The 25,978-nt window shown below is 48.5% G+C and overlaps 1 protein-coding gene across 2 annotated transcripts in view; it reads right to left on the bottom strand.

The window, feature by feature from the left end:
* The window catches only part of SPTBN1 (spectrin beta, non-erythrocytic 1), a 225,325-nt gene extending 201,815 nt beyond the window's left edge, over positions 1-23,510 (bottom strand). The window contains exon 1 of one of the 2 annotated variants that reach the window (XM_081000778.1): positions 23,321-23,510. The gene's annotated coding sequence lies outside the window, so the exon portion shown is untranslated. The remainder of the gene's footprint in view (positions 1-23,320) is intronic. The other variant, XM_081000776.1, reaches the window with a different exon arrangement.
* Positions 23,511-25,978: the final 2,468 nt, after the last annotated feature.

Raw genomic sequence — 25,978 nt, 5'->3', positions numbered from 1 at the left:
TGTTTTTTAAAACGCAACAATATCTAACAGAATTTATATACCACTTGCTTGTAAACGGAACCTCAGATTTGTAAATCCACATGATTTACAAAAAAAGGAAGAACTTAAAAATTATCAACAGAAGACAAAGTTAAAATCAAGTATTTCAAAAAATTCAGAATATAATTAAAATCAACCGTTAAACTAAAAACAGACTAAAGCACATGCCGATTTCTGCATGTCCAGATTGCACTGCCTAAACAAAAATGTTTTTAGCAGACACTAAGAATCATAGAATTGTAGAATTGGAAGGGACCCCAAGGGTCATCTAGTCCAACCCCCTGCAATGCAGGAAGAATGCAGTTGCCTGATATCAAACATGCGGGAAGTTCCAAAGGATAGGTGCTGCCATGTTAGAAGATGGGTTTCTTACAAGTGTTGAAGATATTAAGAAGAATGCTACCATGCGGCTGGTTTGCTTTAACACCAAAATCTTGTTTTTTTTTAAAAAAAAACCCCACGAAACTATTGACTTTTATTGTCATTCTGCTGAGCTGTTCTTTGTGTGTGTTATTTATACCACTGCTTTCACTGCTACTTTATTGTTATTTATTGTTAATCCCACCACTGTTTTGCAAGTTAAATCTAGGCGTTTGGTTGCATTTTTATGCTTTGGAAGTAGGGACGTGAGAGAAATTTCATTCAGTTCACACATAAAGGCAAACCTACCCAATTCAGTGTGCCTTTGAACCTCAACTGCAAAATAGCAGAAGTCCAGCCACACACTGTGATAATTCCTAACCAACCTGCAGAGCTGCAAAAGGGATGCACAGCTCTCCTTTTTAATATAAATACAGTCATACCTTGCCAACAAAGGTCCGTATAGTTAAAGCTATGGTTTACCCAGTAGTGATGTATGGAAGTGAGAGCTGGACCATAAAGAAGGCTGATCGCCAAAGAATTGATGCTTTTGAATTATGGTGCTGGAGGAGACTCTTGAGAGTCCCATGGACTGCAAGAAGATCAAACCTCTCCGTTCTTAAGGAAATCAGCCCTGAATGCTCACTGGAAGGACAGATCGTGAAGCTGAGGCTCCAATACTTTGGCCACCTCATGAGAAGAGAAGACTCCCTGGAAAAGACTCTGATGTTGGGAAAGATGGAGGGCACAAGGAGAAGGGGACGACAGAGGACGAGATGGTTGGACAGTGTTCTCGAAGCTACCAGCATGAGTTTGACCAAACTGCGGGAAGCAGTGGAAGACAGGAGTGGCTGGTGTGCTCTGGTTCATGGGGTCACAAAAGGTCGGACACGACTAAACAACAACAACAGTCATACCTTGAGTTACAGACGCTTCAGGTTGCGGGTTTTTTGGGTTACGGACCCGCCGAAACCTGGAAGTACCAGAACGAGTTACTTCCGGGTTTTGGGGGTCGTGCATGCGCAGTAGCGCTAAACCGTGCTTTGTGCATGCGCAGACATGCCGCTGTGGGTTGCAAACGTGCATCCCACACGGATCACGTCCACAACCCGAGCGTCCACTGTATGCCATTCCCACCCACCCACACTTAAACAAGGCTGAAAAGCAACTGACAGCCTCTGCTGACATTCCCAAAGCATTGACTTTTTTGATCTGTTTACCTCTCCAGCCCTATCATTAACACGGCCCTCTTTTCTCTGGCTATCTTGCCAATGCTCTTTAGCCTTCATTCCAAAAGCAGACGCCGAACTCACACATGCACACATCACCCGGGAGTCAAGGATGCTTGAACACTGTCACCCAAGAAGCAGCAGCTAGAGCCTTCTCAACAATATATTGGATGCTGCCAGCCACAACACTAATGCCAGCTGCAATGCCAGTTAAAACAAAACATGCCAGATAAACCTTATACAATTTACCACGCCTCTTGCAGGAAGCCAGAATGGCAAGGTCTCTTAGGAGAAGAAAAACCTAAGAGCATCCTAAAGCTGAGGCAAAGAAAATCCCATGTCAGGGGTGGTGAACCTCACACTGACTGTGTCCTTGGAACTCTCCCCGGATGGAAAGTGTCCTCGAGCTCTAATAACGGCGATATTGAGAGGCAGTGTGGTGTAATGGTTAGAGGTGTTGGACTATGACTCAGGAGACCAGGGTTTGAAACCCCACACTCAGCCGTGGAACTCCCTGGGTGACCTTGGTCCAGGCACCGTCTCCCAGCCAACCCTACCTCACAGGGCTGTTGTGAGGATAAAAGGTGGAGGTTTCTCTGAAATTTCCACTCCAGCCCCTCACAGTGCTGAAGAGACAAGCTGGGTCAGGGGCACAGCTGTCAACTTTTCCCTTTTCTTGCGAGGAATCCTATTCGGAATAAGGGAATTTCCCTTTAAAAAAGGGAAACGTTGACAGCTACGGTCAGGGATAGACAACCTAAGGACTGTGGGCCGGATGCGGCCCAATCGCCTTCTCAATCCGGCCCCCGGACTGTTATGTTGTGGGTGAACATATCAGACGACACAGCGATTCTTCAAACAGCTCTTCTTTATTCAGATGCCAGAACAGAACTGAACTGAGCTCAGTCAGCCTGCTTATATAGAGCTCCAGAACAACGTAACTGTTGCAACTTTCTAAAACTATCCAATCACTGAACGTCACTTTCGATCCTTCATTTGCATACAAACTATCCAATCACTGAACGTCACTTTCGATCCTTCATTTGCATAACTATCTACAGTATCCCCCTGCTGGCCCAGGGTGAGAACTTCAGTACATAACACGGACGGTCTGGGAAGCAGCGTGTTTTTACATGAGTAGAATGTGTCCTTTTATTTAAAATGCATCTCTGGGTTATTTGTGGGGCCTGCCTGGTGTCTTTACATGAGTAGACTGTGTGCTTTTATTTAAAATGCATCTCTGGGTTATTTTTGGGGCACAGGAAGTCGTTCATTATTTTTTTCAAAATATAGTCCAGCCCACCACATGGTCTGAGGGACGGTGGACTGGCCCACAACTGAAAAAAGTTGCTGACCCCTGATCTGGGTGCCCCCCCCAGCAAAGGTGTGTCTTACCTCTTCAGCAGCTTGAGCCCTTGCACGTGTTAATAGGTGGATCACAGTCCGCCTCTGTCACCCATACCAAATGTGTACAAGCAATACTGTTTCCTTTATACATTTGCCCTATCTTATGCTGGGCAACAGAATAAATTCATAATCCAAGGGATTGCAAAGAAAAGGCCCAAAACATTTATCTTACAACATGGCCTGCTAAAGCTAGTTTCCATCCCAAATTCCACCACTGGCTCCCTGGCCTGCTGCTGCTCTTCATTCCATCCAGAACTTTAAAAAACAAAAACAGCTGTACTTTCCTGGCTGCTGTGGAAGAAGAAATAAAATTGCCTTTGCCCCCCACTTCCCTCTCAAACTGCCCATAGGGTGGCAGGGAAGTTTGCCGATCCAGGCAGGGAAGCTGTGGTCCCATGCCCACAGCCACAGTAACAAAAGATTAATTCTCTTTAATCCATGGTCTGTTCTCATGGGACATAGGTTCTCATGTTACGGCTCACCATCAGGGGTGAACCGAAAATGAATTTTTGGGTTTTTGGTCTTGGTGTGGCAGTAGTTCCAAGCCAGTCGCCGCATGGAATGGCTCAGGAACGCAGATAATGTTTGTGACGGCACCACCCACCCATGTTCCTTACACTGATGCAAGGAGGATTCAAAGCATACAGACAGAGGCTGGAGGAGGCGTCTTTGATATTATATCTGCAGAGTGGGCTTCTGAAACCGAAAGCAGGGAGAGTTCAGGCAGGGCAGTTCATCTACAATTCTGTGAATGCACATCTGGTTTGCAGAGAATCTCATCTTTCATTATTATTATTTTTAAATGAAAAGCAGGATTCCAAACTTCATGGTCTGAAAGGTGTTATGTACTGAGCTGAATCCTAGAACAATAGGATCCAGAATGCAGCAGTCTGATTGGTCCGCAGGAGCCACCCAATGCAGCTCTAGGTGGAAGTGAATTCGCAACCTGATTGGCCAGCAGGAGCAGCCAATCAGGCTTCTGGAGGAAGCAAATTCGCAGCCTGATTGGCCTACAGGAGCAGCCTGGAATTAGCTAATCACACGGGGCCCAATGTGTAAATAATGTATACAGTCATACCTCGGGTTGAAGTTGTTTCAGGTTGAGTGATTTTGGGTTGCACTCCGCGGCGACACAGAAGTAACGGAACTTCCAGGTTTCGCCACTCAAGCACGGCAGACGCTCAAAATTATGTCACACACATGCGCAGAAGCGGCGAATCGCGACCCACGCACGTGCAGACGCAGGTTGCGTTCTGCTCTGGATGCAAATGGCTCCAGAACGGATCCCGTTCGTATCCAGAGGTACCAGTGTATATAGCTAGACGTTTTGGGGAAAGATTCACTGATTGCTACTACGAGCTGAATAAAGAGCATGAAATTCACTCTGGACTCCAAGTACAGTATATTTCAAAAGGTATGCTTGACAGGCTGCAGGAAGTGTCTGGGAAAGGTTCCCGCATTCAGCTGACCTCCTGCCATAGGTAGGGATGATGGGAGTTGTAGTCCAACAACAGCTGGGGACTCAAATTTGAGAAACACTGGTCAAGGCTGACCAGACATGGAAGTGGTTTGCGCACCATTTGGGAGACCCACACAACTTTGGCCAGCCTTCGCTAACCTGATGCCTCCCGGATGTTTTGAACCACAACTCCCATCAGCCCCAGCCAGCATGGGCAACGGCCATGGATGATGGGAGTTTTAGTCCTAAACATTTGGAGAGTACAGTGGATGCTCGGGTTGCAAATGAGATCCATGCGGGATGCACGTACACAACCCGCAGTGTTCGCAACCCACGCCTGCGTGTCTACATATGTGCTGGTTGCAATTTGGTCTTCTGTGCATGCGCAAAGTGTGATTTAGCGCTTCTGCGCATGTGCGACCGCCAAAACCCAGAAGTAACCCGTTCCAGTACTTCCGGGTTTCGGCAGTCCGCAACCTGAAAAAACGCAACCTGGAGTAGCTGTAACCCGAGGTATGACTGTATCAGGATGGGAATGCTGGGTGGCTTAAGGCGTTCTTTCTGATGGTGCAGAAATTGCCGCTTAAAATTCCACACGCTTGGGTGTGCATGTGCTGATGTTCAGAACACCTGCATTATGAACATCCACAATGTAGCTCTGGCCTGTTTTTAACCCCATCACTTTCCTTCTTTCTTTCTTTCTTTCTTTCTTTCTTTCTTTCTTTCTTTCTCAGGAGGGGCCAAAATGTACTCTCCTGCTCAAGACCAGGCTTATTTGTTCCTGTGTCCAAAAGAAGCTTGCTAACTGTCCTGGTTGGGCTCTACTTCCACACTAGGAGGCAGAAACGTTTCTAAACACCAGTCACTGGGAACCACAGGAAGGGAGAGTGGTGTTGTGCTTATGCACTGCTTGCAGGCTTCCCATAATGCATCTGGCTGGCCGTAGTGAAACAGAATGCTGGACTAGATGGGCCACTGGCCTGATCCAATGGGACTGTTCTTATGTTGTGATGCTCTTAAGTCGCCAAGCCTTAAGAAGCAAATGTATAATTCCTTTTTTTTTTCAGCCTCAAACAAAGAGTCATATTTAGCAAGGAGCAGTCATCCACAAAAGGGACGCGGGTGGCGCTGTGGGTTAAACCACAGAGCCTAGGACTTGCCAGTCAGAAGGTCGGCAGTTTGAATCCCTGCGACGGGGTGAGCTCCTGTTGCTTGGTCTCTGCTCCTGCCAACCTAGCAGTTCGAAAGCACACCAGTGCAAGTAGATAAATAGGGACCGCTCCGGCAGGAAGGTAAACGACGTTTCCGTGCGCTGCTCTGGTTCGCCAGAAGCGGCTTAGTCATGCTGGCCACATGACCCGGAAGCTGTACGCCGGCCCCCTCAGCCAATAAAGCGAGAAGAGCGCCGCAACCCCAGAGTTGGTCACAACTGGACCTAATGGTCAGGGGTACCTTTACCTTTACCTTTTAGTCATCCACAAATGGCAGACGAGAGGCTGAATGCAGTGATTTTACATCACTTGAGGAAATGCCACCTGCAAACCAAGGGGGGAGGAGAAAGGGGGGAGAGGAGGAGCCTCCAGCCATTTAATGCATTGTCGAGAAAGAATTTGTGCTAGAATGAGGTAAGCGACAACACTCTCCAGTTCTCTTGTCAACCAGGCCTGATACTATTTTGAGGTATAGCACGGCTGCATTAGCAAGCGTTTGTGGAACAGGCTCGTCTCAACCTCCTGGACGGACGCCAACACATTCCAGCATTTAATGCACAGCTTTGCTTGGGATTTGGTCGCGCAGATTTCCGAGACGCAGCCGTCCTCTGAGTTTCCCACATTATAAGGCGATCCACCCTTTCCTAGCATGAGGTCACGTTGTACAAATCTCTGGCTGCAAATGAGAAAAACATTTGGAACCAGCTCCTCCCGAGAGCCCAGGTCACAAAGAGAGCAATTAAACAAGCTTCCTCCACGAAGGGGAAAAGAAATACAAAATAAAGGGAGAAGAAATAAAGGGGGAAGGGGGAATCCTTAAGAGCTCCGGGGAGAAAATGGTGGGCTGGTTTTTCAGGCTGCTCTAAATCAGCCCAGCTTCCACTGCAGTCGACAAATGATTTGCTCCACAGAATGTGTGCACAGAGTAACAGCAGTGAAATATTGAGGCTTGGTTACAGCGCACTGTGAAGGTGATGGCAATTCACTTGTAAGAAAAGGAGAGCAGGTTGCCATGGAACCACCAGAAGCGATTTGCTTCCAACATGTCTTTGGCAGTCAAAGCTAGCATGGCCAGAACTGTGGGTTTTCATGCCAAAGAATGAAATAAGCAGAATAAACGGAATAAGGCCTCATCCACACCAAACATTTGCAGAACTATTGTTGTCACTTTAACAGTCATCGCTACCCGCAAGGAATTGTGGGAACTGTACTTTGCTAAGGGTATAGGGCCTCTGGGTATAGGGCAGCATATACCGTATTTTTCGCTCTATAAGACGCACCAGACAAGACGCACCTAGTTTTTGGAGGAGGAAAACAAGAAAAAAAATATTCTGAATCTCAGAAGCCAGAACAGCAAGAGGGATCGCTGTGCAGTGAAAGCAGCTATCCCTCTTGCTGTTCTGGCTTCTGGGATAGCTGTGCAGCCTGCATTCGCTCCATAAGACGCATACACATTTCCCCTTACTTTTTAGGAGGGAAAATGTGAGTCTTATAGAGGAAAAAATATGGTAAATTCAATAAATTATAAAAATAATAAAGGGGCTGTCGAGAGACTCCTGATCTCCTCATGGAGCTATAGTTTTCCAGAAAGGATTGACTATTAAACTACTCTGGGAATTGTAGCACTGGGAGGGAAATAGGGGGTCTCCTAATGGCTCTTAGCACCCATTAGTACAGTCCCCATAATTATATTTACCATTCACAGTCCTGGCACACACAGCCCTGGTTTTCTTAGGCTTGTTGTCGAAGGAGAACATAGAGGACATGATAAACTAACCTGTCTCTTTTCTGCCAGTTTCATAGCTGTCAAATCTGGTTAAGTCAAATGCCACGACTGAGAGAGTACGAACATTTCTTGATTTTTGCAAGCTTCATAAGCAAGGGCCCTATGGGTCAGTTTTCTGAGGGGGTCAACTTGCCCCACATGTGTTGATTCAGGCGCTTCGATATGTAGAACAGATATTTTTGTGATTTCCACAGAACATTCATTCCACATTTCTGAGGAGTCTTATCTTTTTGGCATGGCAGCACCTTTGCTTTGGAATTCCTTAGCTATGGACCGTGCTCTTGCCACAATCTGCCAGAATGTTTTATTTTATTTTAGCGAGCCTAACCCAGACATATAATTTAGTTGCCTTTTATTTTTTTAAAAAATCCTCTGCATTTTAGTGATCATTATTTTATGTATGTTTCTTGATTTGAAACAGCTATGTGCATCTTATCTGTGTTTCAACTACTATTGTGTTAAATGTACACCGCTTGGAGAGCTTTGCGATTAAGCAAGTTGCACATCTTTCCAAATAAACCAAAGTTGATTTTACCGTATTTATTACACTCATGTCCTGCCTTTCGTCCAAGGAAGCTCAAAGTAGCATACCTGTTTCCCACACACACACCTCATTTAATCATCACAACAGCCTTGTAAGGCAGTTGCGAGGCTGAGAGAGACTAGCCCAAGTTCACCCAATGTGCACTGCTCCATACCCGCATGGGGATTCGAACCCTGATCTCCTGGTTCCTAGTGCAGCGCTCTAACCGAACTGGCACGAGCGCACGCAAAAAGTGCTCTGCAACTAGAGAGATGCATCGACTTTTTACAGGGGAAGGAGCAAGGCTGAAAGCGGCCTTCAAAAGTCATTGCAACCATGATCTTTCAAGGGTTCCTTCAAGAGCAAACAGGAACAGCTAAACCTCACGCTGCATTCCACCGGCGCTATAAATGCAATGCTTAATTAGAATCTTTGCTCCTTACACCACTATGCCTAGCTGCGCTCCATTCCTTCTGCCAAGAACGGCTACAGATCATCTTGAAACGCTTTAATTAGATATTTGTTTATTGCAAGGGAAGTCAGAGGCAGCGCTGGCAGGGCCGGTGGGGGGGGGGGGAAAGAAGAAGAAATAGCTGTTTGCGACATAATAAACACGTTAAGTCTTTAAAGGGCCACAGGATTCTTTGTAGTTTTTACACATGCAAGAGGTGAACCAGCTTAATATAATACCTTTGCTATGTATCTTTAAAAATATGCAAGCCAGCCATTGATTTTGATGTGTGGGGGGGGAGGCGAGTGGGGTCTTTGCGGAAGGGGGCGTCGTAATTGAGACACGGCATTCTTACGAGACGTGTGGCTGCCTGCCAGCAAAATGGTCTTTCGCAGCTGGAAAAAATAAACACTCTTGGGAGAAATGCTCTACGGTTATGGTTGGCCATAGACACAAGTTAGCATCATTTCACTTAACCACCTAACCCCTGAATGTGGGTTCCAAAACCAGGTAAACCCAGACCCCAGCTGGACCCCCAGAGGTCCCCACCATTCCTTCTGGAGAGGCCCACTCCGTTAAGTTGTGGGTGAACATATCAGACGACACAGCGATTCTTCAAACAGCTCTTGTTTATTCACAGGCCAGAACAGAACAGAACTGAAGGGTTCAGCCAGCCTGCTTATATAGAGCTCCAGTACAACGCAACTGTAACAACTTTCTGTATCCAATCACTGAACGTCACTTCCAATCCCTTATTTGCATATGTGGACCTGAGTGAAAACTATCTACAGTATCCCCCTGCTGGCCCAGGGTGAGAACTTCAGTACATAACACACTCAGTTGTGTGCTAAGAGAAGTTTGCCTTCCATACTCCAAGGAGGAGAAAGGAGTGAGTCTCCTTTTGCCTTCAGTCCCACGGCAAATGGAGAGGGGAAAGCAAGGAGTGGTTTCTCGCTCCCACAAGGGCCAGGGTGGGGAATCTGGGTCTCTCCTGATGGCACTGAACTACCCACTCCCATCATCCCTGACCACTGGCCACAGTAGCTGAAAATGCTAGGAACTGTGCTCCAGTGAGATCTGGGAGGCCACAGGTACACCATCCCATGCACTAGGGATTTCACCTGGGGAAGGGCTATAGCTCAGTGGTAGAGCATCTGCTTTGCATGCAGAAGGTCCCTGGGTCCATCCCCGGGAACCCCAGGTAGGACTGGGAGAGAGACCCCCCTCCTGAAACCCTGAAGAGCCCCTGCCAGTCAGTGTGGGCAATCCTGAGCTACGTGGACCAATGGGTATGACTCCGTATAACCGTCTAAGTCAGGGGTCCCCAAACTAAGACCCACGGGCCAGATAAGACCCGAGGGACTCGTTTATCCGACCCACAGTGACCCCCGCTGCCCGCTCTTATCGGTGCGCGACTGCCCACTTCCGGGTTGGAGGAGCACAGGAAATAGCTTGTGCACATGTGCAAGCATTACACTCATAAAGGTCAAGGTAAAGGGACCCCTGACCATTAGGTCCGGTCGTGACTGGCTCTGGGGTTGCAGCGCTCATCTCGCTTTACTAGCCGAGTGAGCCAGCGTACAGCTTCCAGGTCATGTGGCCAGCATGACTAAGCCGCTTCTGGCGAACCAGAGCAGCGCACGGAAACGCTGTTTACCTTCCCGCCGAAGCGGTACCTATTTATCTACTTGCACTTTGACGTGCTTTCGAACTGCTAGGTTGGCAGGAGCTGGGACTGAGCAGCAGGAGCTCACCCCGTCACGGTGATTTGAACCGCTGACCTTCTGATCGGCAAGTTCTAAACTCTGTGGTTTAACCCACAGTGCCACCCGCATCCCTATTATACTCATACCTCGGGTTAAATATGCTTCAGGTTGAGCGTTTTCAGGTTGCGCTCTTGTTTCACCACTCACACATGCGCAGATGCTCAAAATGATGTCATGCACATGCGCAGAAGCGGCGAATCGCGACGCGCAGACGTGGGTTGTGTTCTACTCAGGATGCAAATGGGGCTCCGGAACGGATCCTGTTCGCATCCAGAGGTACCACTGTATTTGTGCATGCGCAAGCATTATTTCCAGTGCACATCCAGGTCAGAGGAGGCCCGTGCACATGTGCACAAGCTATTTCCGGTGCTCCTCCGACTCAGAAGTGCGCCGGAAATAGCGTGTGCACATGTGTATGGACATGCGCTCCCACGCCCTCCGGCCAACCGTGTAATCAGCACTGGAGACACCGGCCCGAGGCGTGGTAAGTTTGCTGACCCCTGGTCTAAGTGCACAGATTGGTTTTCAAGTCTGCTGATGATGCTCAGCTCTGCCTTTCTTTCCACCCTCAGATCTCAGAAAGACTGGCGGAATCCTAAACCAGAGCCCGGAGGCCGTTCTGGGACAGATGTGGGCAAGCAAACTGAGGTTGAATCCAAACAAGATGGAAGCGCTGTGTCTAGGGAGATCTACAGCTCCCGAAGGTCTTTTTGCAGCTACTCTGCGATGGGGTGGCAGTTTGGGAGTTTCTCCTGGATTCTGCGCTGACTGGGGAAGCATCGGTGACAAGGACTATCTTTTGGCAGCTTCAGCTGGTACGCCGACAGCACTCCTACCTGGGGTGGGGAGCTGTCTTTGCCACAGGGACCAGTGTCCTGGTCACATGTGGGCTAGACTAGACTGGTGCAATGCGCTCTAAGTGGGGCTGCACTTAAATGCAGTTCAGATACAGCTGGAGACCTACTGGGGACAACGTGGTCAGCATCTGTATTCTACTGGTGCCTACTGGTGGGTTTCCAGGCCCAATGGAAAGTGCTGTTGAGTCCATCTTGTGCTCCACCCTCTTAGTATACCCCATAGGGTATATCCCCCAAGGGGGATAACCACGAGAGAGAAGACCATCTCTAAGTGGCCCCACAGCTATCAAATCACATTCCGTTGGACCTGTGTCAAATTTCTACATTGCAGGCCTTTCTGGAGACCCTAAAAACTTCTTTTTATGGCCTTCAAGGCATTATGTTTAATAACCAGGTGATGGGCTGACTAGACCACGCTCTTAGGAGCTCTGCGGAACATTGTTTGGTGGCCATTTTAAGTCTTAAAATGTTGTCTAGTTTTTCTTTTTATCTTTTGTCGCTTTTAATTTGTAAGTCGCTTTGAGCAGGCACTTGCCCAGGAAAGCGGCCTCTTTAGAAAAAAGAAACAAGCAAATAAACACATAAGCGGGGGGACGGGGACTTTGGTTGATTAATTGTCAACCAATTAATTGTCAACCAACCGGGGAAGCAGGAAGCAGAACTTTTGAGGGCAACAGCACTCCTCACTTGCAATCTGCACACTAAGCGGCCTCTTTAGAAAAAAGAAACAAGCAAATAAACACATAAGCGGGGGGGGGGGGGGACTTTGGTTGATTAATTGTCAACCAATTAATTGTCAACCAACCGGGGAAGCAGGAAGCAGAACTTTTGAGGGCAACAGCACTCCTCACTTGCAATCTGCACACTGCTTCTGACAGTAGAGGGAGAACATAGCCACTGTGGCTGGTAGCCACCGATATAGCCTTGTACATAAACACAAACCTGGTAACTACAAGGAAGAATGGGTTGCATGCAGTTGAGCACATGGAAGGATATGCATTTGAGTGAATGGACTAGTGGAGAAGGAGGGAGGGGGCATTCTACCCAGCAGAGAAATAATGTGGGCTGTAGCAGGAGGGACAGAGTTTACCATCCATTTTCTGCTAGTAAGTGTGTGTGTGTGTGTGTGTGTGTGTGTGTATTTGTACGCTTATAACTTTTGTGGACTTATAGGAAAGGATGAAACGGGACAAAATCATATGCATGTTTACTCAGAAGTCCCACTACATTTAAAGATTTCAGCCTCAGTTAATCGATTTTTTAAAGCATAGAATCCATCTTATTAAAATGTTTAATTCTTTAAAAGTTTCAAGTGGTTGACAAGACTCTTGAATTTCCCCATTATATTAGTGGAATGGGCTTTTCACTCAAATGGGAATTTAACATACAGACAAGATTAGTCATCCAAAATCGCAGCTTATTCGTGTGGATGTTCTGCACGATAATTATATGCTAGCGGTTTTCTTCGGAGTTTGCTGGTGTATAATGTGAACCCATTAAAACCTCCACAGAAGATTCCACTGCTCCCCCAAGGAACTTGTTCCACTTTCTTGTACTTTTTCTTAATATCTCGTTTAAATTTACACTGCAGCAATCTTAAGAGCACTACCTCCTTAATTTCAGGCAATAATGACCAAAGCCTGCCTATTGAAGCTTTAATCAGTGAATGTTCTTTGGATGCACGGCAATCATCAGTATCACAGCGTCCCAACGGAAACACCCAGGGGACACCCAGGTTTAAATTCTACCATCCAAGGATGGGGAATCTATGACCCACCAGGTGCTGGCCAATAGATCCCAGCCTCCCTGCAGCTGACGGAAGCTGGCAGCCACCAACACTTAGCTCTCCACCCAGTTTTGTGCCAAAGTAAACTGCAATGTAAGGGACAAAGCTGGCGCTGTGGGTTAAACCACAGAGCCAAGGACTTGCCAATCAGAAGGTTGGCGGTTCGAATCCCTGCGACGGGGTGAGCTCCCGTTGCTCGGTCCCTGCTCCTGCCCACCTAGCAGTTCGAAAGCACGTCAAAGTGCAAGTAGATAAATAGGTACCACTCTGGCGGGAAGGTAAACGGCGTTTCCGTGCGCTGCTCTGGTTTGCCAGAAGCAGCTTAGTCATGCTGGCCACATGACCCGGAAGCTGTACGCCGGCTCCCTCAGCCAGTAAAGCGAGATGAGCGCCGCAACCCCAGAGTCGGCCACGACTGGACCTAATGGTCAGGGGTCCCTTTACCTAAACTGCAATGTGTTCCACTAGAACTGACTGCAGGTACACTAGGGGAAAAACACAAAGAGGGTGGCAGCAGATAAGACCTCAGCCAGGCCAGAAGCCTACCACTTGCCAGCCTTCCTGCTTAACAACCAGCCCAGCTACTTCCTTAGTATTACACGTGTTCCTTGGGATAGCTCAGTCGCTAGAGAATCAGAATCTTAATCTCAGCGTCACGGGTTCAAGCCCCCCACTGGGCAAAAGAGGCCAGCATTGCAGGGGGTTGGAGTAGAGGGCCCTTGAGGTCCCTTCTACAATTCTACGATTCTAAGTTCTGAAGCAGGGTCCGGATGTGGCCCTCAAGGCCTCTCTATGTGGCCCTCTGAACTCTCCATAGGCCACACCCCTCGCTGGTCCTGGCTTTGTACGCTGAGAGTTTTTGCCTGGCTGGAATGTGTCCTTGAACTCTGGTATTCCAGCTTGTTTATCCGGACAGAGAGTATAGAGAGAGATGCCCAAGTGCGTGTGGAAACTAGCCTTGCTCTGCTCACATTTCCTCCGGCCCCCCCAAAAGGTTGCCAAGAAGAGAATATGGCCCCCAGGCTGAAAGGTGTTTCCCACCCCTGTCCTTAAGCTGTGCCGTTTCAGTTGTGTTTCTGTTTGTAATCTTTGCTGTGCGGTTTTATCTTTAACAAACTCCGTTCTCCTCTGAACATCTGGAAGAAATTATGTCATTGGAGTGACCCCAACACCACTCCCATTGTTTAGGAAACCAAGTGTGCGGATTTTTAAAAACCAGATGTTCCTGAAAAGGCACACAGGTGATTGCTAGACATGCTCCACAGCTGTGTGGACAGAAGATGTTTAGCTCTCATTGAGGTGGCAAAACTGTGTCTGGGCTCTTCGTACTGTAAATTGAGGTTTACATAATAATAATAATAATAATAATAATAATACGGTTGTACCGTGGTTTTCAAACAGCTTAGTTCTCGAACATTTTGGCTCTCGAATTCCGCAAACCCAGAAGTGGCTGTTCCAGTTTGCAAACTATTTTTGGAGGCCGAACATCCGACAGGGCTTCCGATTGGCTGCAGGAGCTTCCAGCAGCCAATCAGAAGCCGTGCTTTGGTTTCTGAACATTTTGGAAGTCAAACAGTCTTCCGGAATGGATTCCGTTCGACTTCCAAGGTATGACTGTATAGTGGTATCTCGGGTTACATACACTTCAGGTAACCCAGAAATAGTACGTCAGATTAAGAACTTTGCTTCAGGATGAGAACAGAAATCGTGCTCCAGCGGCACGGCAGCAGCGGGAGGCCCCATTAGCTAAAGCGGTGCTTCAGGTTAAGAACAGTTTCAGGTTAAGAACGGACCTTCAGAACAAATTAAGTACTTAACCCGAGGTACCACTGTAATAATATTTGTACCCCGCCCATCTGACTGGGCCCATTACAGAATACTCCTCCATTGCAAAAAAACCTCCCTCAATCTAAGAGTTCCTGGTTTTCTTTGCTTTTTTTTTTTTATAGACAATTTAATCGAGGCTAAGACTATTAATAATGGCTAGTAACCAGAATGGCTTAATGCTGCCTCTTGAATCATGGTGCTTCCATTTGAGGGCTTAACATTACATATTGCTCACAGAGATGCTGCAAATGGGCTGTTGGCAACCGTTTGTTTTTTTAAAAAAGATGGTCTGCAGAAGGAGAAAAATCTGGTTTAAACAGGGGGGTATATGACCTGGCATTCTGATGCCCACAACATTGTGAGGTGGCTGCCAAAAGAAGGGCACGCCTGAAGACCACCCGTTCCGTGACAAAAACCCACCTGGAAGCACCCTCAGGTGCAGCCTGCCTCTGAATGCTAAGTGGCTGTCGGACAAAAACAAGAGGAGGCTATTGCCCTCATGCCCTGCTTGCAGGTTTTCCAAAAGGCATCTGGTTGGACACTCTGTAGTAGATGGGTGTTTGGTCTGCCCTCACAAGGCTCTCCTTTACGTACCTATGTTAATTTTCACAGGTCCTAACATGCCATGTCTCAGCAAAGAAAGCTTGTGTGGATTAGAGAGCGTGTCTCGAATAACTCTCCAACCTTAATTTGCCCTTGGGAAGAGAACCACAACTATTGACCGTACAAGGTGGCAACTGAACTATTTCCCCTTCTCGTTATTAAAACCCTATATATATGAATCCCTCTCTTTCACTCCCACTTTTCATTAGCAAGCGAAAAAAATAAGCCACACAACTACAGAACCATCTACACCTTTCTTTTCTTATTTAAAGGTTTTGCATCCTGACTCCCCGAGTTACCTGGGGCAGGCATAGGCAAACTCGCCCTCCAGGTGTTTTGGGACTACAATTCCCATCATCCCTGACCACTGGTCCTGTTAGCTAGGGATGATGGGAGTTGTAGTCCCAAAACATCTGGAGGGCCACGTTTGCCTATGTCTGACCTGGAGGCTCTCAAGAAAGCATCCAAGAGCCCCCAATAAAGATAGGAAAAGAGGAAGAAGTTTCCTTATAGGGAGCAATCCAATGGTCCATCTAACATAGTCTAGAGCAGGCTTTCCCAAACTTGGGTCTCCAGCTGTTTTTGGACTACAACTCCCATCATCCCTGACTCCAGGGAAGTCTGGTCTAGACTGACTTGCGGTGGCTCTTCTCCAGAGTTTCAGAATACGCAGTGTGACCAAACCAAATCTCCTAAGCCAGCACAATTCGCCCAGTCACCAGCCTGCAAATGCTTTTCTGCACCAGAAGACCAACAAATATATCCTCTGAGAAGCCTCCTCTTGGAGGTGATTATATCTTGGGAGCCACCACATCACAAAAGTCATGCAGGCACACACAAAACCGCACAGTATCCATAATACAAGTGTCCTCAAAACTCTCCCAAAGAGTCCGATAATCAGAAGTTTGGATACTTGAAAGCGCCCCTGTGTCTCCCAACACTCCCTGATCGAAGCAGTCATTTCCAATTTGTTATTGGCAGTGCCAGGTGGAAACGAGGCTGAGGGCCCCTTCATCCCCCATCAGTCGTTGGTTCCCTCCTGGGCCAGCCCTACCGTTGAGCAGAATGAGGCAGCTGCCTCAGGCGACAGGGGATGAGTGTGCAGATGCTGTCTAGGGAGCGCAGGCCAGACCAGGTAGTACAGGCAAGCTCAGCCTGCTCTTCTTGGGTGCTGGCACTGCCCTGCCACCAGGGTTGAGACAGGATCTAATGGGCACTCTAACTGCTGCTAACTGGCAGCCATAGGATCGTAGAATGGTACAGTTGGAAGGTGGACTTTTTCACTAGGGGCGCCAGTGTTGTGGAATGCCTTTTCTGCTGAAATATGAGAGACCCCCACCAGCTCTCTCCAAAAATAGCTGGAGACCCAAGCTTGATAAACTCTGGTCTCTAGACCATGGGTAAGCAAACTAAGACCCGGGGGCCGGATCCGGACCCATCGCCTTCTAAATCCGGCCCGCGGATGGTCCAGGAATCAGAGTGTTTTTACATGAGTAGAATGTGTCCTTTTATTTAAAATGCATCTCTGGGTTATTTGTGGGGCATAGGAATTCGTTCATTTCCCCCCAAAAAATATAGTCCAGCCCCCCACAAGATCCCCACAATGTGTCCCTCTAGCTGCGGACGTGCTTTGCTTCTTTAGCTCTCCAGAACCAAGTACACATTTCCACTGGATGTTTTCCAGGAAAAGCGAGATGGGAGATCTGACCACCGGGGCCTCCTTCCACAGAAATTTCTCGGGGGGGGGGGAGCACTGGGAAATGTAGTTTGGGCACTGAGCCACCAGGAACCTTCTTGGGCGAGTTTGATTTGTGTCCATTTTATAGCAGACTTTATAGGAGACATTGTAAGACCATGATGCGTTAGACAAATACACTGTAGCTTGCAAGTTACAACTGGTAGGATTGCTGCAGTTTGTATCCATGCTCCAAGCTCACCATGGCAATATTAGGTAAGAGATATGGGCACTTCAAGATTTTTAATTATTTTTTTAAGTTGAAGGCTGCGATTACGCTTATCTGGAAGCAAGTACTGTAGATGCATCAATGGACCATAGGTCAGTGATAGGGCGCATGCTTTGCCATGCAGAAGGTCCTCCTTTCACTCCCTGGCATCTCCTTTGACTCCAGAGAGGTGCTGCCAGCCAAAGTAGGAAATGCTGCCAGTCAGAGTAGGCCAAGGTGGAGAAATTGTTGTTGTTGTCGTTTCCCCTTTCTACAAGGAGAGCTCTCAAGGTGGCTATCATTAAACAGGAACAGAGTGGGCGTATGGGAAAGCTGAATACAGCCTGTAAGATTTCATTTCTCTCAGTGCCCTGATTCTAAATGTTTTCATACACAGGGCAAGTTCTTGCCCTGTCATTAAAAAAGCAAAAAAAACCCCACCTCTAAACACAATCAGAGTGCAAAATCTAAATGTTACAGGAACTATCACCAGACTTCCTCCTTAGAAACTACAAAGACTAGTCCCAAGATAAGGGAAAGTGTTCAATGAATGCATGTGTCTCAAATTCTGATTTGTGTGTGTGTGAGAGAGAGAATGTGTGACACTGTGCGCATGTGGGGTCACTCATGGGACTTCTGCTGGATTTTCCATAACCTCACTGAGACATTTTCCAAACACATCAGCAGGGGGGAAGTGACTTTCTCAACTGGTTCCCAGAAGAAAATGGCCAACAATCCCCTTGTCTACTGATCCCGGAAATCAGGGTACAACGACCCGCACATCCGTGAAAATTCAGCTTCAGTGGCATGGATTTACATGGTGAATGGCTGGGATGTTGCTGGAAAACATTTAAACCACAACCATGACCTCCTTCCCCTTAATATAATACTCATTCCTTTTTTTTCTTTCAATGAGAAAATGCCACATGAATAGCTGTCGCCATTCAGCTATCAACGCTCCAAAACCATAAATGACATCTATTTGAGTAAGCCATGCTCACCACAGTTACTAAGGCTGCAAACCCTAATCCCAGCTACCTGGGAGTAAGCCCCATGGAATTCGGCAGGACTTGAATTCGGGGTAGGCATGGCTAGGATTGCAAGCCCAGAAAAGGAGCTGCAGGCTAGGAAGCTTTGAATCTTGCTTCTGACATCAGCTGGCGTCTATCAGGTGTCACCCTTTGACAGTTCCTGGGGCTCAAGGGCATTGGCGAGGTCACAGGATTTGACACCTGCCTTGGGCCTCCCACTCAAACATTCCCCCATCCATGGGATCATTTGGTGGCAGAAGATGAATCCACGTCTAGTATACCATCTTTCATTTTGAATTTTCCCACAATGCCATGTTGGTAATATGTTGGGGCATTATGGGTAAACAAAATGGCAGGTGGCTTTCAGTTGCTGCTACCTTGCCTCACCTTGATGGTGAGTGGGTAATGTTGATAAGCAAAATTGGGGGAGCCAGCAAGCAGTGATTTGGGCAGGGGGTAGCTGTGAGAAGATAGAACAGTTAATAGTTGAAATTCCTGCATTGCAGGGAGTTGGACTAGAGAACCTTTGGGGTCTCTTCATACTCTACAATTCTATGATTTTATTATCTACCTTGCAGGGTTGTCATACAGATCACTGACACAGCATCTTTGAGGTGCTGTTGCTTTTTCAAATATGCATCTTTTTTGTTACTTATCAAACGTTTTGCTTTGAAAGTTTCTAAATCGTGCCTTCGTCCCAAACATGGATTCCAGGATGGTGTACACAAAGATTGCAAATTTTAATACTATAAAAACAAAATTCACAAAGTCATTTTAACTGTGTGTAGATGACTGAATTACTCTGCCGAAGTTTAAGTGTTATGTTTAAGGTTCAGATCTGCATTAAGCAGCTACAAGGATAAAATGCAGGATAAAACATCATAGCAATACATGCACAACTCAAGCTCATGTCATGTCATGAAGGTACTGTTTATAACCTGCCCAGCAAGACAGCAGGTTTGCATGGTCACCAAGTTGATAACTCCAGTAGCCAGTGATGCACCCCAGGCAAACCAAACCCCTTTGTGCCACCGTGACTGTTCAGTTAATTTACGTCATTCACATATACATTTAAAAACAGTAACAAAAAACATCTTTATTCAATATTTCTTAGTTTACAAAAATATGTGCATTGTCTCTATTTACGTGTGCATTTGAACCAAGCCATGAAGCTTTATCTGGACACAGTTCAGGCATCAGGTGATGAGTTTTATGTTTGAATTCTCCACTGAACAAAAACTTGCATGCAGAAAACTCGTGTGTAAGAGAGAAGGGTTCAGCCCAGCTTTCTCCCTGCGACTGTGCTGAGGCTGTTTGTTTTTAAGTGCAAGCCCAGAGAGGATTTCCCCCTGACACACACACAAGCCACCATCATTACCAACAGGAACATGAAGTGGTACAGCCCAGGAAAATCTTTACCGCTTGCTCCAGCTTCACATTAAAATCTTTCTCTGCTTTGCAAGGACCAATATCCCTTGCCTGCTTGCTTCTGCTAGCTGCCGCCCCTGCTGCCATCACCGCGCACTTGTTTCTCTCACCCTTGAGGCATCGGAGTGCATGCAAGTGTTTTTCTCAGCTGGTGATTTTGCACCTGGTTTCTTACTCAAAACGCCAATGGTCCCCCGTGACGCCGTCGCACTGATGCCATTCCTTAAAATAAAACCGCAAACAATCTATTGCCTAGGCCGCCTTTAAATCCGTGTGGCCCTCCGCCTGTGTGCATGCGTTGGTCACACCACACAGCGCCCCGTTTGTGCTGAGAAGCTGCATCTAATTGAGACAAATAACACACAGGCTGGAAAAAACAATGCTCTAATACCAATCAATTTCCAATAGAGAAACCGTGACAGCTGCACTTAAAAGCCAAACTGGCCTTGCTGAGCCAGACAAAAGATCCGTCTAGAACAGCTCTCTGTGTCCAACAGAGCTCAGTCAAGGGCCACACAGCAGATCACAAGAGAGGGCATGATGGAGCTAGGTCACCTCTAGCTGTTTGACCCTGCTGCCTCATAATCAATGATATACTGCCTTGGAACATGGAGGTTCCAGTCCTAGCTATCATAAAAGAACAACAGCACTCAGTCACTTAAACCTCTAATCCTTTTAAAAAGTCGCCTCTTCTATGCATCTCCAAGCACCCTAAGAGGCTGCTCTCTGTTTTTTCCATTTCCCGCACATCCTGTCAATTCATTCAATATTTATGATGCAGAACAATCTTACCATAAGCCCACGGAGGCCTGAGTGGATAAGTCTGGAGAAGAAGAGGATCCCTATCGCATTTTAATGCAAGGGTAAACAATAAAATTGCAAGGGTTTTAAAAAGAAATTTGTCAGGAGAGCCGAAACAATAAAACAACAACATCCAGTTCGCTACATTCTGAAATTACATAAATGACAGGTGCAATAGCTCAGTCGGTAGAACACGAAACTCTCAGTCTCAGGGTTGTGGGTTCAAGCCCCACGTTGGGCAAAAGATTCCTGCATTGCAGGGGGTTGGACTAGATGACCCCCGCGGTCCCTTCCAAGTCTGTGATTCTATGAAATGCAATTTGGATATCCAAAGAGCTGCGGTGAATTAGGAAGCTTCACTGCCATGGACAGACTACATGGCCTTAGGCACTTTCAGCTTCACTCCTTCCATCCGCATTGTGGTGAATATTAGTAATTCTGACTTTTTTCCATGGTGGTTGTAAGAATTACAAGATAAAGTACAAGAAGCACTTTGAATACTTCAACAGAGCTATGCAGATGTTGCACATTGCTACTCTACGGCAAGGCTTACCCTGGATAAGGTTTGTCAAAGCTAATAAAAATAAAATGTAGCTGTCAGGGAGTCTGTCTGTCAGAGACCTGTCTGCTCTGCTTTAATCTCTCAATTGTGCCTTCTTTTCCCGACAGTGTTGGCCCAGTTAGCCTCCACGGTCTAAATTTGCAAGGAATACACAGAATCCGGTGAGTAATTAAGTGATGGTCCGGTGAGTAATTAAGTGATGGTTGTAATAATGTAGGATTTCTGTTCTCCATCCCCCAGCAAAGTTCATAAAACGATCGGAAAAAGCAATAAGAAACAGGACAAAGTAATTCTTCCAACGATCAGGAAAAAAATGGGTACAGCACTAACACCTTTAAACACAACTTGCTGATTTCTTCCTCTTCAAATAACGTACAGCACCACCAGACAGAAAAAATATATACCCTCGTCAAATGGAAATAAATGGCTATCCAGATGTAGTTTTCTCTGAGACGCAGCTATGAGCACGATCTATTTCAACGTATCCACACACAATCAGTTGCACCATTTTAATTTCGATAATTTTTGTGTGTGATGTCACCCGGAGTTTCACGTGAAAGGGCAACGGGCGAAACGACCGTTTCTCCAGAGCAAAAGGAGCGGTTAAGTGTAACCTGCTATCCTTTCCAATATGGAAGGGCACTTTCCCCCACAACACCCAGCTCGGATTGACTTCTCCGCCTTGGGCTCCTTCCAGCGGCCTGCAGAACAGTCCGGATGCGAAGGGAAATGCCCAGCCATCGCCTCTCGCCATGCACAACACTCTCCCCCTAATGCAACCCCTCCCTTATGGCGCTACTTTTTGTAGTATCAGATTAATCTTCCACAGCTGCAGGCTGGACTCCCATCTGACCGCATTAGATCTGCAGGGCTGCAATCACATTACTCCCCTCTTCATTGCAAGAGACCGTGGGGCGGGGAATGGGGCTGCTGCTGGTGGAAGAAGTGGAAATGCCAACAGTTCCTATAGAGATATCTGCATAATATGACAGCTGGGGTTGTGGGGTGGGGTGGGGGCTGGCGGAGAGGATGGGTGGGAAAGGTTTCCAGTGACAAAGCAGCAGCGATCCTGTCCCTTTGGCATTAAGGGAAAGGGGGAGGGAAAACTGGACCTGCTTTTCTGCAGGGTGGGGCTGTGGTAATGCCCAAGGGAGGGAGAGATCTTCATGCAAAATGTGTCCCAGAGAAGGAGGGAGGGATTCAGATGCGTTCTGCTGCATTTCTGCCCAGGCATCAAAAAAGAGAATTTTTTTTGGGGGGGGGGTTCGGTGGAGAAGTGAAATAATTTAAGACACACGTCTGATCCAGATTCTTTTCCCCCAACCTTTGACGCACGCACACTCACGCTTCCGAAAATAATAAAGACCTCCCCAAGGGAGAAATCGCAATGGAGGCAGGTGAGGGCGGGGGTGGGGGATAGGTGGAGGTGGGGGGGTGTCCTCACATCTAATATCGATAGGTAAATGGGGGAAAGCGACTTTTTAAATGTATATTATGATCAGGGAGAATAAGCCCCTCCCAATCCGCTTTCCACCTCTGTTCCCCAAATGGAGCCATTTGCACAAACCTGTTGAAGTATGAAAGGGGAGAGAGGACGCTTGCCTGACCACCAGTCCCTCTCTTCCAAGTCACTGGGTGCAAAGAGGAGGAGGGAGACAATGAGGCAGACCAGGGAGCAACCGACCACGCCTGTTTTGCAACCCACGGACCGTTACGCGAACCAGCAAGCCGCCCAGGTCGCTCGCCCGGGATGCTGCGCCGCCGCGTCTCCTTTTATTGCGCCGTCTCCGGCTTGGTGTCACCCGCCTCGCCCGGACATGGATCAACCTCTTACGGGCAATGCCAGACCCCGGTTCCCACCGATCGTCCCGGGGAAACGGGGCGAGACAGCAAGCGAGGGGGGCTAAGTTAGCCCTCCTCGCGATGCTGCTACTGCAGCGATGCTGGAAGCGTTTATTCGCAGGAGAGAGGCATCTCCTCCTCGCCCGCCGGGCACCGTGACCCTCGAGGGAGGGCGATCTCGTCCCTGCGGAAAGGGCTCCCCCATCACCCGCAGCCGCTGCAGCGCCACCGCGGCCCCTTTCCACGCAGCGCCACCAGCCACCCAGACAGAGATCGGCGACCGAGTGCCAACGTCTCTGCGATCCCCGGTGCCCCGATCCACAAGGGGAAGGCAACCCCCGCACCCCACCCCCAAATCTACGCATAACCCTCTCGCTCGGTTTAGCAAAGCTGGAACGAAATCGCCTACCTCTCCTGGCGAGGGTGGTGGTGCTGGTGGGGGGCCGGGGGGTGTCCGATCTCCTTCGCCCTTGTATGCAATGCGGCGCGCTCCCTCTCTCTCAGCAGTGGCGGCGGCGGCGGCGAAGTGCAGGAGGAGGAGGAGGTGGTGGGTGGGTGGGTGGCGATGATGATGGTGGTGATGGTGATGATGCAGCAAGAGGCAGCGAGAAGAAGAAGCAGCCTCTCTGGCTGGAGCTGGCAGAGAGAAGGGGGGGGGGAGGAAGGAGGGAGGGAGGGGGCAGGCTGAGAAAAGAGGAGATCCGAGCAGCAGGCAGCGGCTCCGCGGCAGAGGAGGAGGCTAGCAATGGATGGCGGCGGGTGGCGTTTAGCGAGGAGGAGGAGGGTTCAAGGGAGTGGACGGCAGGAATCCGCAGCCAGCCAGCCAGCCGGCCTGCCCGCCCCCTCCGATGCCCGCCCGCACAGCGACAGCTGCACTGATTGAGAGAGGAGAGGAGGGGAAAGGGGCGGGGACAGAACGCTCGTACTTATGCGCGTTCGCGCGCGCGCGCGCACACACGCACGCACACGGACAGCCCCGAGCGCGCTTCACAATGGAGACGAGAGCGCGAGCGAGCGCGGCTGCCCAGCGAATAAGGGAGCAGGGAGGGCGAGGGCGCGCGGCGGGGAAGGCGATGGCCGCGGAGTCACAGGGCTCTTTCCCCGCTTTCCGCAGCGGACGAGGCTTCCACACGCATAACGCGTAAGGAAAACGTGTGAGCCCAATGACTCGGGTCTCAGACCCGCGCGCAAACGAGAGGGGCGCGTGTTGAGGCGCGGTTTCTCGACCACCCTCGCCACGGTCCCGCTTCGCGCGCCCTTGAGCGCATCCTTGGCGCTCCCTTCTGAGTGGGCCAGTCCGGGATTGGGCAAGCTCTCGCGCCCGGCCTGGGATGTACCACTTCTTCACGTTTCAGGTGGCTGGGGGGGCTCGCTAAGGAGGGGCTCCCTCGGCGGAACGGCCCTCCCCTGCGTGCCGGAGAGAAGGCGGGAGGCGCCTGCGCTTCATCCCTGCGCGTCCCGCGTGTAGGCGCTGCTTGGTGGAGCGGGGGAGGGATTGGTTCGTCTCTTTCGGCCGGGCTGCGTGGAGCTCGGGGTGCCGCGGCCCAGTCGCCGCTTGACCACTTTGGCGAAGCCCAAGTCCTGGTTTCCCATCAGCCCCTGGTTTTTCCCGCCCCCCCCCCCCGCAGGCAGCCAAAGGGGCTGCAGTGTGAAGCAGAATCCTGATGCGAAGGAGGGAGAGGGGCTTCTTGACCCTTTCATCGCTGGCATATTATTATTATTATTATTTTGCACTGACTGTGTATTTTTAATATTATTAAATTCCTGTCATTCCTTCCAAGAGATTTCCTCTCGGAATCACAGAATGTACCCATATCAGATCCTTTGCTGGACATAACAAATAACATTAAAATGTAATGGCCTGTTGTGAGTGTATTTAGTGGGGAAATGGCTCCAGGTTTGGGGTGAACATGGGGGTTCTGTTTCCTATACAGCCACCTTGATTTTATTGTTACACACACAGAGAGAGAGAAGCTACATGCAATTCCGAAGACAGCATGGGATACTCATTTTGAGTAAATAAGGAAGCCACTTTCACTAGAATGTAGCTTTCCCTGCTCTCTGGGGTGGGATTTGGCAGCAAAATACCGTACTTTTCGCTCTATAGGACGCACTTTTCCCCTCCTAAAAAGTAAGGGGAAATGTGTGTGCATCTTATGGAGTGAATGCAGGCTGCGCAGCTATCCCAGAAGCATGAACAGCAAGAGGGATCGCTGCTTTTGCTGCGCAGCAATTCCTCTTCCTGTTCTGGCTTCTGGGATTCAAAATATTTTTTTTCTTGTTTTCCTCCTCCAAAAATTAGGTGCGTCTTATGGTCTGGTGCATCATATAGAGCAAAAAATACGGTAATACATCCCAACTGCTCTTAAGGAAAAGATGGTATATAAATGTTGTCGCTGGCATCCATCCATTTCAAGAGACAATGGAGTGCGCCTCTGGGGGTGAAGTCAAAAACTGCTGTGTTGTCAGCACTGAAGCCTGGGCAGGGTGCATAGAGATCCTGGGCTGCCCAGATGATGACCTTTTCTCTGTCTCACTGATATGGTCCAAAGGAAAGCAAAACAATGCATTTGGCACCAGCTTGGCTGCAGGAGTTGCTGGAAGGAGGCGTACAAGATGCCATCCAACGGCCTTGGGGACTTCACTCTGGATTTGTGTAGGGTTTACCCATGAGCCTTTTCTTCTCCCAAAGATATCGTGCAAGGCAGGTTTAGGATCAGAGTTTTCTTTCTAGATGGGCTATCTTCCTAGGTTGACAAGTTCCATTCTTCCCCTCACTTCCCTGTATGCCACATGCCATAACCACATTTTCGGCTGTTGGACCCCCTATTGGTCCTCTCTGTTCAATCCACCAGAGTCTGTCCTTGCATGCAGGAGAAGTCCCTAACTCACTGAAGGTTCAAGACCCATCAGATACCCACACATGCTTTATTCCAACAGTTGAAGCTGTTTCCCAAGGTGTGACTGCTGTCACATGCTGGTAGCTTCTAGAAGCCACATCTGAGAGCTGAATACAGGGTCAAAGGTGGACAAACTACCCCAGAAGGTGCATGATGTGTCACCCACC

The sequence above is a fragment of the Podarcis pityusensis genome (assembly GCF_964106645.2).
Source record: "Podarcis pityusensis genome assembly, chromosome: 3".
NCBI lineage: Eukaryota > Metazoa > Chordata > Lepidosauria > Squamata > Lacertidae > Podarcis > Podarcis pityusensis.
The sequence above is the reverse complement of the archived record's forward strand: the minus strand, read 5'-3'. Positions and strand labels throughout refer to the sequence as shown.